The 15,964-nt window shown below is 38.8% G+C and overlaps 1 protein-coding gene across 3 annotated transcripts in view; it reads right to left on the bottom strand.

The window, feature by feature from the left end:
• Positions 1-11,309, bottom strand: part of MYT1L (myelin transcription factor 1-like) — a 536,085-nt gene extending 524,776 nt beyond the window's left edge. For all 3 annotated transcript variants that reach the window (XM_011960959.1, XM_011960961.1, XM_011960960.1), the window contains exon 1: positions 10,900-11,309. The gene's annotated coding sequence lies outside the window, so the exon portion shown is untranslated. The remainder of the gene's footprint in view (positions 1-10,899) is intronic.
• Between the last annotated feature and the right edge of the window lie 4,655 nt (positions 11,310-15,964).

The following is a 15,964-nucleotide window of genomic DNA, read 5'->3' as shown; positions in this document are numbered from 1 at the left end:
CACTGAAAACTTTAAAATGCAGAATCTAAAACTAATTAATATATGTGCAAGTAGGTTTGGAGGGAAGGAGAACAAAAGGGAGAACTGCTACCCCTGCGGCTGAAAAGTCCCACTGGGGTGCATAGTCTCCTGATCTTGAGCACTGAGCGTCTTCCCAGAGTGACGCGTAACAGCCCCAGAGCCTCTGCCCTGGGCATGAGGGTCTTGGTGTTGGCAACATGTCAAGCCTCATCCGTGGCTGCCTTTTCCCTGCTTTCTTTAGTATGCTTGGTCTTGGGAAAGTGCTCATACAATAAGAGGGTGAGAGGGATGGACAGGGTTAAATTCATAACGTGGTGCTCATTCACACCACATTAGCCATTGGGACACTACAATTAGGCATAAAATTTTATTTCTGTGAAATATACTCTAAGTCCAAAAAAAAAAAAGAAAACCAGCAAAGAAAGGAATTTCCCTTGGGGGGTGGGGGAAACAACCAAAAGCCAAACCAGACACTCTTGAAGGCAAACAGCACAGCAGCATTAGAACAACTACCATCATTGACACCAACCTACAGGACACGAGGCCAAAAACAGGTTTCAATCCAGAAAATACAAGTCATTATGACTTATCCTATTGATCACTGAAAAATCAGAACCACGGAATAATACACCGAGTTTCTAAATTTCCAAGTTATTTCCAAGTACGAGTGGTCTCTGTCTCATGAAGGAAGTCGGTGAGTCTGTCTGCAGGAAAACCTGGTTCAGATGAAGCCACAATCAGCTGCCATTAGCACGGACAGCAGCAGTTTCATTCTTGCCATCCCTTATAATCATTTCCCCCTCGTTCCTGCAACTGGTGATGAGCAACGCTTTCCACGACCCAGACAACAAACAGCTGGATGGATGCCAGGAGACCATACATCCGTGGTCTACCATGCCCTTTTTAATCAACTTCCTAATTAAAAAATGCCATGCTGGCATGAGGTATGAAGGGAGTAGGCTTGGGATATATTTTACAAAATAACATCCCCTAATCCTGGGGTTGTTGAAAATCCGTGTCCTTACAGATGTTGATGAGTTTTTCTGGTGCAGAGATAGAATCAATTTGCTTGCGCCTGGCCCTCAAGACGTATTAAATTTATCCTGGAGGAAACTGGATTCTGAAAAGCTCTTGCCCAGATGCATTAGGGCAGGTGGGAGTTTCAGAGAAGCACAGGGTCCACCGGCAGATGCGGCACTGATTTCCGAATGTTCACAATCTACCAGACAGCTCCGGAGCAGACTCGGTTTGATGGCTCTCTATGGGGTGCCCTGCAGACTCGATTATTTCTACAACCAGTCTGGCTAGCATTGTTTCATGGTGACAAAGCTCTGTGCTTTCAGCTTCTGTTCAGATGGCACAGGCTGGTGGAATACGTGCACCAGGGAGGGGAGGTTGGGCCAAATTTAAAGTCAGCCTCTAAGAATGGTCCATTGCTTTTAGGGTTCAGTGGTGTGGTAGCCCCTGGAATCAAGAGGTGATGCTGACTTTTGAAAAACCTTTCTGTTGAGGGGCATTAAAACACACTATGCATTTAGGTTGAGATAACGGCATGAAGGCACCACTCAGAACAGTGTTTGAGCTAGAAATCCTATAATGAAAATCTTTGTCAATGTACTAAAAAAAAGAGACCCCCATAAATTATTAATTCATGAGTTGTTTGATTTAGAGTCCTAAACCTGACATTCCACACTTGAAAATTTCTCAAGCAAATGCCCAATATCCTTGAGGTAATTTTCTTTGAAGCAATTGGAGTGTTCTATGTAAACAGTCAGACTTCAGTAAAAAGCAGTCAGTATGCTATATTGAGTCCTAAAGTTCTTTCAACTATATTAATGAGTGCACAAACACATCTAAAGCAGGCTTACATGGCACACATACTAACCCTATGGCTCAAATATTGTCAGCTTACACACATTTTCACATTGGCATTTTAAAAATACACACATGCACGCACTCACAAAACCATGGAAGAGAGGAATTATAGTACCCCTAAGAGTACAAAAATACACAACAGTACTGAATTTTAAAGGGAATACAGTCAAATAACCTTTTTAATAAAAAATATTTACCTTTTTTTTTTTTTTTTCATTCACAGTCAATGGAAACCCCACCAAAGCAATGCCCTCTGTGGCTTCGGTGAGCAGAGCAGGCCCACTGAGACAGCAGACGCCCCACACTGACCAGCGTTGCCTACACAGGGCATTTAAGTAAAGGAGGGCTTCATCTTTGGACTAACACCTTGGAATCACATCAATTGATTAAAAATTTTGCCATGAAAGGCTGTTTTCTTTCCAAAGTTGACACTCAACCTTAGAGTCCAACTAGACAGGGAAAAATTCCCTTAGAAATCACCTTTTCAGACAGGTGCACATCAGCCTGTTTTCCAGTCCTGGGACCTTTCAGTGTCTTTGCCCGTGAGCCTGCTCCACGGCCTGAGAACAAATGTGACAGAGAGTGGCACATGGGGCTCCGTGGAGTGCAGACTAATATAACACAATTTTGACCCTAAGAAAGAAACAAAACAAACAAACAAAAACAGCTGGGCTCCACCTTTGAAGGCAGCCAGGCACAAAGAGCATCGGAGAAGGGGCTTTCAGGAATCTCCACATAGAAATGCACAAGGTGAGGTTAAAAAGTAAATGCTGATATTTTGCCCCAAGAAAGTTATAAACCACCATCATAAAGCTAAAAGCAGCTATATTAATCATATAAGGCTTGGTTCAACTCTAAAATGAAATGTAGCCATGAGAAAATAATGGAACTATGACTTTATGACTTTTTTCTAGGTAAGATTTCATGAATCTGCTTGAAAACAATTTGATATTTAAAACTGCTTGAGTTACATTTTTAAAAACTCAATTTTTTCCTCATTCTAGTTTACTAGCAAATTTAAAAATGAAATAGAAAAAGAAATGTGTCTGTGTGTATAAACACACACATATTGAAAAAACAATAGATAATTTACTTATTATGCAGAAAAAGCTCAATGTGAGTACTAAGAAACTTGCAGGATGAGAAGGAAAATGATGAAAACCAAGTTTCAGCAGCTTCACATGAAGGGTTAATATGTTTTTCAATACCTTGTGTTTGAGGTTTAGATTCGTTAAAGGTGGTTTCCTTATGTTTTGAAAAGGTATATTTTTTTAAACAGAAAATATTTTCCCCTCCCCCCCAAAGTTGTATTTTCTATCAAATATTCACTGTTATTGTTTAAAGCAAACAGCTAAAGTAAAGCAACTCTTTAGAAAAAAAAAAGCTTAAAATAAAAGCAAAATAAGATCAAGTGATCTAAAATATTCAGGAATCTATAAAAAGACAGTTAAAGAATAACAATTTCTACTTGAGTTCTACCTAAAAAGCAGGTGAAATAATTAGGTCAGTTAAAACGAAAAACCTTGCCTTTTAGGGAGAATCGGAATTATTAAAACAGGATGGAACTATTTATCTGTGAATTCCCCCAGATGGAAGTATATTTAACTAAATATTAAAACACCCATATTGCAGTAGCACAGTCACAGAATTATATAAGAAATGTGTCACTGATGACAATAGAAAATTAGGATTCCAGCAGGCTCTTTATTCTTACTTCTCAACTCAGAAGACTGATTTGCAAAAATGATCTCCATTTTTCTGAAAAGAACTGAGAGTATCACTGTGTGCTAATTTCTACATTTCCTAGTTGTAGATTCTACAGATCAATAGAAACTTCAGTTCAATTTTCACCATCTCCAGTAAGTTGCTGGTTAAATTAGCTAAAATCATCTTCCAGCTAGGAAAAATACATACTAGTCAAAACTAATTATGTCTGGGCTTTAATTGAAACAACATTTGCTAATTTTGCTGGTCTCGATGCACGGTTTCAGAAAATATTAATTAAACACATTGAATAATGGCTGCTGTAAGTTTCTAAAAACAATCATCTCTAAACAGTTAATTTCCACTTCAGACACATGCACACGAAGACGGATGAAGCCGCTACCCCAAACCAGCAGCAAATGACTATTCTTTTGTTACTGACCATCAGGAGTTGAACTTTGCTCCACTTTGGGAAGCGGAACAAACGCTCTGGATAAGACAGGGAGCACAGGACATATTTACCTGGAGGGGATATCAAAGAGCAGCCTCAAGACTTGCACAACAAAGTCGTCCCAATGAATTATCTGTGCCTGCAGCCGCACTTGGCACCTTCGGCTAAGCCAGTGTCTGACAAGCAGTTGTTCCCACGGCAGCCACCCCTGCCTTCCATCTTAGGGACTCACCCAGAAAATTCTCCAACCTGCTCCACGACTACAAAACTCTTCTAATGCTTTTGAACGCCCACCATTTGTTCTCCATTCATCCAATCAACTTTCCACTGCACATCTTCTCTCTCTACCGGCGCCCAGGCAAGGGGCCACTTCTCATCTGTATGCTAATTATTTTGCCACATGGACAAAAGTAATAATGCTTTCAGACAGGAAACTAACAGGCCTGAAGTCGAAGATGGAAATTAATAAGTTGACACCACTAAACGACAGGGAAGACGGGCATGCGTACAGCGCTCTGCCGGGCGGGTGAAGCGCAGCCTCCATCAAAAGGCAGCAGACAGACAGCGCCGGGCTGCGAGTCCCGCCTGTGCTGCGTGCACCAGGCTCAGGCTCCCTCAGAGACCACATCGCTGCAGCAGAAGAGCCTCGGAAGCATCCTGCTGACTTACCCTGTCTCAGGCTGCCTCCTTGAAGCAACACAAAACATATCCACTTCCCCAAATCCTAAGGTGGGAGGGAACTTCACTGCTGATCTAGATATTTTTCAAACTACAGCTGTGGATTAAACCAGTAATTTCTAACCTTCCTGTGTATCAGCCTTGCAACACAGGCAGACACGAGTGGAGATGTGTGCTGTATGCTGCTTGCCTTGTACCCACAGGCCCCTAAATCTCTAGAGCAGAATGTGTATCATGAGCAGTGCTGTATTTAATGTAATAGATGAGAACTGTAAATACCGGAGTCAGGCTGTTAGCAGCTACCAGCTAGGCAGTATATCTAAAAATATCTCCCCTATCATTGATGTTATGGTAAATTCATGCTGTGGCCAAAGAAACCTCACAAAAGTAAGCTGAACCTACAGTATTTTAAATGGCATTACTGGTTAACATCCAAGCAAAACAAAAAGAGGTTCCAAAACCTGTCACTTCTTAAAATAAAAGAATGGTGACACAAGAATTAACTCTAACTGATTCCTAAAATCTTTTTTGGGTTGCCAACCACACTATATTATTCTGTTTCAGTATGAGCTTCTTGTATCATTTTCTTTTAAAACAAAAGACACGAAACTTCTTGTCTAAGAAAGTTAAAACATTTTTCACCTTTTAGCATTGTTTGAAGAAAAAAATATAGACAAAGTTTTCTTTGAAAAGACAAGACCTTATAAGGTTTTTTAAATAACTAAGGGAACAGAGATACCTGATGTTCATTAGCATTTTTTCTGGCTTAAAAAAGTGCTGATTTTATAAATGGCTTCTTGAATTAAGTCATAGATGTTTTACTCTGGTGGTGACTATATCGTTTCACTCTCTGCAAACCTCTCTCCTATAACACTCACCGTTATGAAAGGCTACATTAAATCATAAAGGCTACTTTAGCACCTCCCACCCTCGCCCCTGGAAACTAGCCTTGAATACACAGACTCATGTTTAACAACAACTCCAGGCAGCATGCAGACATATCGGTGCCCACAATGGCATCACACTGAAGGAGAAGCTCTTTTGAGAGAGGGTCCATTGTTGGCGTGTTCACATGCCAAACCAAGAGACTTTAGGAAGTGTTGTGTATGCAATCAAATGAGAGCTGGAGATAGGCAGGCAGGTGGAGAAACAACTATTTTTGAAGTACTTAAGAGAAGAACTGGGAACTGCAACCACCAGGCAAAAAAAAAAAAAATCCCATGTAACCTTTACAATAAAAGGAAAGAAGTACCTTTTTGTGGAAGAGCTGGTGGCCATCAAGCCAAATCCTGTTCCGCAGTCTGCTTCTCACCCACGCAGGGCTCTGTCTGCCGTGGAGAGACCATCGCACGTGCTGGTCACAGTTCCCTCTGTGTTTCCATTCCATTCACCCCTACCCTCTGGCGCCCGCACTTCACCAGCCCACTATCCACAGTGAGTGAGAGTCGAGAGCAGAACAGCACAAGGGAGCAGCCACTGCAGGCTTTCCACAGAGCACAGTGCTGACTGTGGTTTCCGTGGGGAGACTGACAGAGAAGCCCCAAGTTACCAGGAACACCCTCTTCCAGCTCTCAGAGGTAATTCCTCTGAAGACCAAGCTCTTCCCTGATGTGTTGGGACCAGACTTACTGGTTACTACAGAGACTGCAATTCCCTTCCTGTCGAGCCCTGCTAGACACCACTGCAGTCTGAAAGCAAGGAAAGCTTTAAGAGAATGTCCTGTATCATTCCATCTTCTCACAACACAATACTCCTTACACTGAGACTAAAATATTCACCACCCCCCAACTTTTCTGATAATCACCACGTGGGGAGCAGAGATTATTTTAAAAGAGGTACATGGTTGGAAAATTTTCCTAGCAGAATAGCCTAATACAGCAATGTTTATCAGTCTTTCTCTATCTAATAAATAAGCATTTATGTATTCTTTCTAGTTTTATAACACCTGGCTTACATTTTCTCTGCCATCTCTGATTACTTCTACAGATACCCTGAGGACTCATTATGATGTCAAAGCCAAAAACACTTCCATTGTGGAAATATGCAGAGAAAAATCATTGTGTATGCTGGAACAATGCAGGTGTGAAAGAAACACAGAGAGAAGAGAGGGTGGCAAAACAGACAAACAGGGACCGAGTTAAAGAGAGAGAGGGCAGAAGAGAGAGAAAGGAAAGTGGAGAGAAAGAGAGAGAAGAGACAAGACACAAAGATGTTACAAACTGAACCACATTGCATTGAAATAGCCCACTGATGGAAAAAAATGGATAGCTGTTGCCTTTAAATAATCTAATATCAGAAAAAAATCATACAACAAATTACTATAAAAGTAGAATATTTGTATTATTTCATATGAGTTATGGTCACTATAGGCAACATTTTAAGTCTGTGGGTGGCATGCCAATTTAAAATATCTTTTTCATACCAGCAACCATGATATGTAGATATGACACTACCCCCAACCACACATACACACACACAAACCTACATCTAATTTCTTCTTCAAGTTTGTGGTATCTTTTATCTTCAGTTTAGTTTGGAAGAAATGCAGATCCATGTCAGGTGTTGTGTAGAATACAGTATGATGAAACTTGGCTTGGTGAAAAATATGTTATTCACAAGTTTTTGTTCAAGTTTATCCTCAGTTACTCCTTTCTAAAGGATACTACACAACTTTTCAAATAAAAAAGAAGATATTCATAAAAAGAACTCTTAAAAACTTGAAAATAGGAAAATGCATAATGTCATTGCAATCAAATTATGCTATGGAGTAGTTTGATTATAAGAATTTAGCAAAACTGTCTATCTCTCTTTCTGAGTCTACCATTCATTTGCCTCCTGAACAGAGTTCTGGAGAGACTTCGCCTCAAGGTAGACTTCCTGGCAAAGGACAACACACATTGGAAAAACTGATTATTGATTGAAAATTATAGCCCTGGTCTAAAAGGGACACCCAGCCAAACCAAACTGTAAGTGCAGGGCAGAGTGGTCATTACCAAAGAGCGTCTGACTAGTCCTTCTAATTCCACAGAGGAGATTTTTAATATAAAACATTTAAGAGTAAATAGGCCTTTAAGTTGTTTGAAGTTAAAATGTGTCCACCAAAATATATAACAAGTAAACAAAGTCTTTCAGATTATATATTATGTATTTTTAAAATAATATCTCTCCCTCAAATTAGATTGGCTTACAGGTAGAGTTGAAAATCTAGTTTATGCATGTGACTTTGAAAACATTATTCACTTGACAAAATTAATTTTTCACAGAGAAGTAATTGGCTTTTAAAAATTATACCTGTAAAGTATTTATAAAAGCAGTTGAACAATCAGATTATTAACTCAATATTTTTAATTTTAAGTATAATTGTAACAAATAGAAAAACTTTACAAATCTTTGAAATTGCATAATCACTTATTTCTTTTCCCTAATCTATTAAACATTGACACAGAAAGCAGACAGAAAACATCAGACAGTGAAATAATTGGGTATATTCAAGAATAATGGACAAAATAGAAACATTTTCAAGAGAGTAAAAATTAAATAAACAAATTAGGTGAAAAACATAACAGGGACAGTGAAAAGAGCATATTGAAGAAGTCTCATTCTCTGAAACTATCCACATAGTCCGAAGGTCATGCTTTGACAGCTTTTATAACCCCAAAGAAGACTATGTACTCATATTCCTTTAGGAATTTTTGTACACCACTCATATGTGGTCACAAATTATTGGGCCTTTACCTTGATCTCAGCTTCTAACACAAATTTGTGAAATTGGCATAAGTTCTGCAGCTGGATGCAAGTCTAACTAAAGAAAAGTTGAAATTTGTGTGTCATACATACTTTCTGCCTGTGACACCAGATAGTCCTGGTGCATCTTTTCAAAGATGAATTTTATTAATAATTGCATGTATTTGGAGAAAATTTTACAGTTGAAAAGTAATAATGTTTATAATTTTTCCACCCACAACTATGCATATATACAAGTAATTTTTAACGTATTGATAAGTTTGAATATTTGGAAATAGAGTAAAATGTGTGTGCAATGGCAGATGGAAAGTCTTTACTAAATAAAAATCTTCAAGTATAGATATCTTTGCTGCCACCATCTTCAAAACATCCAAATGTGACCATGAAGGCTTCTCCTACTTCTACCTCAACTAGCACAATCATTAAGGTGATGAAAGTGAGCCATTTTCACATTGCCAATAAACTAGGAGGAAGTCAGTCACTGTTGAATGCAATCGCTATCAGCTGCGGACAGCTCCTGGTGCTGAAAGGGAAGGCAGAGAAGCCTGCTCACAATAGCTCACTCCACCAGCCTTTGAAAAATCACAGCAAAACTGAATGAGGTGGCAAGTGCTCAGCCTGAATAGCACTGTCTACAGAACAATGGCAGCCAACTCGAAATCCTACTATAATCACATTAATGAGATTAATCAGTGAATTAGCAGCAGTCAAATGTCAGGGAGGCAAGGAAGAATCCAACGAAGATTGGTAATTAACTTTTTGGGGGTGGGGGTGGGGAGGAAGCAAAAATCAATTGTGCGACTTCATAGGTTTTTTTTAGATGTTGACAATTTTGATTCACAAATCTGAAGACTATATGTACAGATCAAAAGGCACTAACTTAATCCTTCATATTATAATATAGATCCAGATCTCATATTACTGATGCTTAAACTATAGTCCTCTGAGAAAGCTGATGTCACTTTAAATAATCTTCTTAATCTATCAGATTTTTATTGTTTTAAATTCTTTAAATGCACGATTAATGTTTAAAATAAACTTATTTCTCTGAAACTCAAGCTAAAATATAAAGAAATATGGCTGATTAAAACCAGAAGGATTATATAACAACTGTTATTGCTTATGAAAAGTGTATGATAGTATGGTAAGAGTTTTCAAAGTGCAATCAGGTAAAGTACCATCACAAAAACACATCAACAGTGGTCTATTTTGATTAATAAAGAAAATTTATCACTCAAGTATAACTTTAAGGAGACTTTTAAGCAATTGACTTACTGCATTTGAAGTGATAGAATCATACATGTTCTTTTAGGTCAATCAGAAAAAACAAACTTCCTTTTTTCTGGAATGTGTCTCTTAGTAGCATTTATAACTTACCATCAACACTTTGGATTCAAAGTTCTTGAGAGGTGAAAACTTATAGGAATGCAATGCTATTGTGTTTTTGAAAAGGAATATTGTATAAAATACTTTTCTTTTTAAAATAATTACATTTTTATCTGTATGGGAGACATGACTTTATTATTTTTAAAGCTACATGATACTTATGAAGTTGAACAATTAGAAAGACCCTCATATGCCTGTAAGGGTGGTTTTGGGATGCTTTTGTCTATGATGTTAATTTTGTTTAGTAAAAAATATAAACATTTGAACAAAAAGACTCCTATGTAAAATATGTTTACTCTAAGTAACTTAGAAATTATTTAGCTTATATAGCTTTGATGGTACAAGAAATTGTCATGGTTAATACTAAATTCAAAATCTGTTCTCTATATTTTATATAACTAACTTTCATATAAATATTTACATATACATTTTTGCTTTATTCAGATCTATCTTAAAACTAAAGGGTACCATTTAAACTTTTAGTTTATTAATTTAGGTGTTACAAAAAGACATATTTCTATCATAAATTACATTTTGTTTCATTATTATGAACTTCAAACATTTAAGTTAAATTTAAAAATCTTTATTTGAGTTTCTCCACCTAAACAATATAAATCAACTCTCTTCTTATCATTAGGTAAATTCATCAAAAATATCTAACATTTTAATTGCCTTTGTATAAAATGATGTGCTTCATTTGTAATGTAAAGTAATCCAGTCAAGTCTCTGGGAAGTTTTTGTTTCAGTATCCTCTTATCCTCCAAGCACTATACATGCATCATGTTTTGTTTTTGTATCTTTTTCCTTAATAAACAATATCACAGTTAAGTCATGCAACCTAATACCCATTTTAGTTTAAAGACAGATTTTCTGTGGATCACAAAGCCTCCAGTCCAGGAACATTTCAGCTACCAGCCATGCTATAAAAATAACTTTAAAAAGGAGCAGACAATGGAATAGCAGCCTCAGCCCTTGAGCTACGGTAAAACACATCCTGCTCACTAAGTCCCCCAAAAATTAACCTAACGAGCATCACGTACCTCACAATGACCACAACCGCTCACAAGCGAAAGACAAGTTCAATTTTGGTAACTGTGCTGGCTCAAAATACACAGACAGGGAAGAAAACCCTGTTCCACCACAAGTTTGAAAGGATGATGAGACACATGCATGCCACCGAGATGCAGAAAAGGTGGCTTTTTGTCTTCAGTGAATATTGATATCATAACCCATAGTCCAGGGAATGAAAAAATTAAAATACACCCACCAACAATGAGTAAAAAAACCAGGGGGGCTTCAAGAAGACTGCAGGGAAAAGCTCTCTCACTCTGTTTAGTGTGCAGTAGCTTAGGGAAAAAAAAATGTCGCCCGGGCAGGAATGACAAATGCAGCGCGATAGGCTCGCAGGCCTCAGGGATCTGTTTGACTTCCACACACCCCCCATGCACACACTCCCACTCATCCTCTCCTAGGCTTTTTTTTTTCCACATTTTTTTTTCACAAGCTCCAAATCCCCGGCATATGACCTTCTGTTAAATAGATAAAAAAAAAATTGCTTATCAGTCATGCAAATGAGGCTGAATTCATTTTCCACAACAGATGGCCTCATAGATAATGATGATGGAAGAGAGAAAATTGAATGTCTCTCACAAGGTGGCCATGGCAACCGAGAGCAGAATAATATCAATAATAAACTCACTGCATAATAAGGTTGTCAGTCCTACAAATCAAAGTCTCCAGCTAAATCAGGTATACCCCCCCAGCTAGTTACCAGGTAAATAGTACACACACACACACACACACACACACACACACACACACACACACTTCCACAGAGTGGCTTGAAATCTTTCATGGTCACTGTAAAATGTGTACGTGTGTGTGTGTGTGTGTGTGTGTTGGTGGCAGGAAGGGGTTGGGGGAGAGAATAGTTGGATAATGAAATGACAATGTGACTTTTTTCTTTTCCTTTCATTATGTTTTCTGCAATAGACTCGGTTTCATGCAGGACCTTCTAACTAGCCATATTGAAATCTGGATGCGGTGCTGAAGGCTTTCTCCTCCCTCTGCCTCCGCGTTCTCGCTCTGATGTGCTGCATTGATGCAATAGCAGCTCGCCTCAGGCTTCCACCTTGGCTCCCAGGGGGACATCCTGCAAAATGAATCAGCAGCCATCCTGAGCAGGCTGATTAAAATGAAAATGGCAAGGCACATGTCTGGGCGGAACTGGAGCTCAGCTTTGCTGCTTGTCTGGCAAGCATGCTCAATATAGCTCTTGCTAATAATGGCTTACTGCCTTTCATTTTTTAAAAAGGTATCACCCTTTTTCCCCTTCACTGACTGGTGTTGTGTGTGTGTGTGTGTGTGTGTGTGTCTGCGCGAGAGAGTGTGCATGTATGTGTGCGTGAGTGTCGTGGGGGGAAACGAGAATGGATGGTTCTATTCTTCTAATTTTCTGCTGCTCACATGCAGACTGCCTGCCTGACATCACCATTATTTTAACGCTGAACTTACTTCCGTTTTTCTTTTGGGACGGGGTGGGGGGCGGTTGATAAGTCTTGGGGTGGAAGGGCTAGTTTTGAAATCAAGCTGCCTAAAAGGCCCAGACAGGGTTTTTACACTCCAGATTCAATAATTTCTAACCAAATCCGAGGCAACAGACCTCGAGAGAACTCCGATGCTGTGCTTCACAGGCTCACAGTTGGACATGCTGAAACGCAGCCTATGAAGAAACCTATTTCTGTTTCAAGCATTTGCAACCAGCCTGTTACTGTATCCTAGATATTATGCAACACAACGAATTAAAATAGAGAAAGCTACTAGCTAATAAGATAATCGAACGCAATTTAAAAAATAAATCTTGGATATTTTGTTGTTGAAAATTCTCAGGCATAGCTTCAAGATTGCCTTCAGATAAGCTTGACTTTGCAGTATCTCTGCCAAATATTTCAGGGTTTTTCAAGGCATTCTGGAAATTAGACCATTATCACCTCTCATAAAAAATTGTTGAAAAATTAGAACGACTAATTTTTTCTAAACTCATTTTACTCTACTTCTCCTGTACACTATATTCTACATTATAAACAGTCTTTAAATTTTGCTAAATTGTCACTTTTGGTTTCCTTCGGTAACAGATGCTTGATTTTTGTGTAAAACTATCTATCTACTTATTTTTGCCTTTGTAATTCCTCTTTCTGAGATGTGAGGTTTTTTTCTTCTGCACTCTAGCCCTGTTGCTGCAATGTGAATCAGAAATCAATAGCGCTGCCCTAATGGAGACTCCACTCGGCACGCGGCAAGGCAGCTGCAGTCTCCTCTCTCTCTTTCTCTCTCTCTCTTTCACACACACACACGCACACACATTCGCACACACACACACAGAACTAATGACGTCTGTGCAGCTTTTTCAGCTGATTGGGCACCACATCGGATGTTCTGTGGAGCAAAGAATAGGAGTCATTTACAGTCGGCGGAAAAAAAATGGGAGCGTATATCCTTCTGTGTGTGAGACACTGAGCTCCCCAGGCAAGCAGCATGTGGGTAAGGACAGTTCTCCATGTTGTGTGGTCACCATGGGGTAAAGAGAGACTCCAAAAATGATTATAGAACTGGAACTGCAGTACAGTGGGAGTATTTGTCCATTTTGTAAAGGACAAAGCATTCCTCCAAAAAGAAAATAAGCACAATAAAATTCCCATGCAAATGTGAGTGTTTAGGTCAAATCATGACCTTCTGGGTAGTATTTAGGCATTTAAATATATATATTATATTATTACTTCAAAATCATTCCAAATGTACTTAAAAAATAAAGTTCAAATTAAATGAATATATATGTATGTACACATACATACACACATATTCATGTAATCATTCCCTATGAGTTTATCATACTTGTGTTAATAATAAATTCGGTTTTCTTAGTTAAAATTTGCCCCCAAATACCTTATCTTACATTAAGAAGAAAGAAATCTGTAAATAATACTGTCATAATATTTTAAATCACAGATTTATACGTGTATATGTGTTTCTTACACATTTGTGCATGTCTATGAAAATGCAATGTGTATTTGATATGGGGCACCTGCACACACACACACAGGCACAACATTGTTTCAACAGCTTTGGTTACCTTAAGCTGCAGGTGTAACTCACTGCAATGACAGCCTGCTGTGTTGATAAGCATAGTGTCTAATGTTTTACCCTTAAGGTCAGGCATCCCTGGACCCAATAGCAATAAAGAACACGTCTTCCCTTACCACACTGTCACTGCATTTCATTCAACCTCATCGTGTTGACAACAACTGCCCCAGCCTGAATCTGGCTCCAGTGAAGCATTTGTATTCCTTCCACCCATTCTCTGCATGACTTTTAGAGCTGAGATACCAGCCCTCAAATGGCTTAAGAGAAGAGGAAAAATGAATGAATCATGAAGCCACAGAGCCACAGCAGAGCAACACTGCAGTCTGCATTTTGCAGTTACATTGTAGCTCAGTTGATACAGTATGATTTCTTCAAAAATGATATCAAGTACTCTGCAGTAAGGTACCATAAAATCCTTCAGGATGTAGAAGGACTGGGGGATACTCAAATGACCATTTAGATTAAAAATCTCTCTGTAGTTTGCAATTACACCATATAACCAAATGTTTTGCCTGTAAGTTAATCTGTCACCTGCCTCCTTAAATTATTTCTGGCCGGGCACGGTGTCTCAAGCCTGTAATCCTAGCACTTTGGGAGGCCCAGAGGGGTGGATCACGAGGTCAGGAGATCGAGACCATCCTGGCTAACATGGTGAAACCCCGTCTCTACTAAAAATACAAAAAACTAGCAGGGCGAGGTGGCGGCGCCTGTAGTCCCAGCTACTCAGGAGGCTGAGGCAGGAGAATGGCATAAACCCGGGAGGTGGAGCTTGCAGTGAGCTGAGATCCGGCCACTGCACTCCAGCCTGGGTGACAGAGCGAGACTCTGTCTCAAAAAAAAAAAATTATTTCTAATATATTTTATGCTTCAGGTATTAGTTTATTCCACATGTTAAAGCCTTTGGTATTAGGAAATACATATGTCATTAATTTTGTTTATTTATGTATCTATCTGTTTATTTGTAAGAGAAAAGAAATGGGAACATATTGCCACTTCTAATGGGTATGTCCTCCAATGTAGTACAAAGAAAAAAAGTCCAGATAATGTTATGTGTTGAAATACACAGAGGTTATAACCTATGATGTATTTCCAACTGTAGCATATATATTCTGATCACTTTAACAAACTATAGATTGATCTCTCATAGTATAGGAAGTACAATCTCTCTCCTTTCTGTTCTCTGGACTCTGGTCTCAACATGAGACCAGAAAAGGAAAGGAGCCTAGATATTTCTTCAGGGGCCATGTTGCACACCAGGTGAGGAGCCGGGAACTAGACCTTCATGGAAAGCATGATGATGACTTATATGAGTTTCGCTACAGGAAGCTCATGACCTTTTCTTCAGAATTATGTCTCCACCAGTGATAGAGAGCTGTGACATCTAGATGGAGTCTGAGATTAATTTAGGTCTGGAGCAAACAGCATAGAATTGCTATAGTTGGGTAGTAAATTGGTAAAACCTGGAATCTAGATATTACTATATCAGAGTGTACAGTATGTAAAATCAGGCACTAACATAGCCCTCCCCTACTGTATTGGGAAACAACTTTCCAATTTAGGTATATATCAGAGAAGGGGTGATTTATTAATTTATCAATGATAAAGATGGGGAACCCATTTTCATTACAGGGAATTAGCTTCAACTAATCAAAACATCTATAGAGTGACTCAACAGCAAATGGATAAAAGAAATAAGGTGTAGGTGGTTAACTTGATAAATAGAATAATGAGAAAGAAATTTAGGAGCCATATCATGAAGAAGAGCTGAGGTATCAAGAAGAGTTGTGGCCAGATAGAATTTGGTTGTGTAATCTCGGTGAAATGACTGGATCAAAAAGGGTAGACCATAAACCTCACAGCTTATGCATTATTTCTGCAGCTATCCCAGGTTGACCATTCCATTGAATATAAACCTATATTAGGGGAGTCTGGAACAGGTAGAGTTGAAAACATCTGTATTCAGAT

This window comes from Colobus angolensis, unplaced genomic scaffold (genome assembly GCF_000951035.1).
Source record: "Colobus angolensis palliatus isolate OR3802 unplaced genomic scaffold, Cang.pa_1.0 Scaffold53, whole genome shotgun sequence".
Lineage (NCBI taxonomy): Eukaryota > Metazoa > Chordata > Mammalia > Primates > Cercopithecidae > Colobus > Colobus angolensis.
Note: the sequence above shows the minus strand (reverse complement) of the source record. Positions and strands in the feature narration are given on the sequence as shown.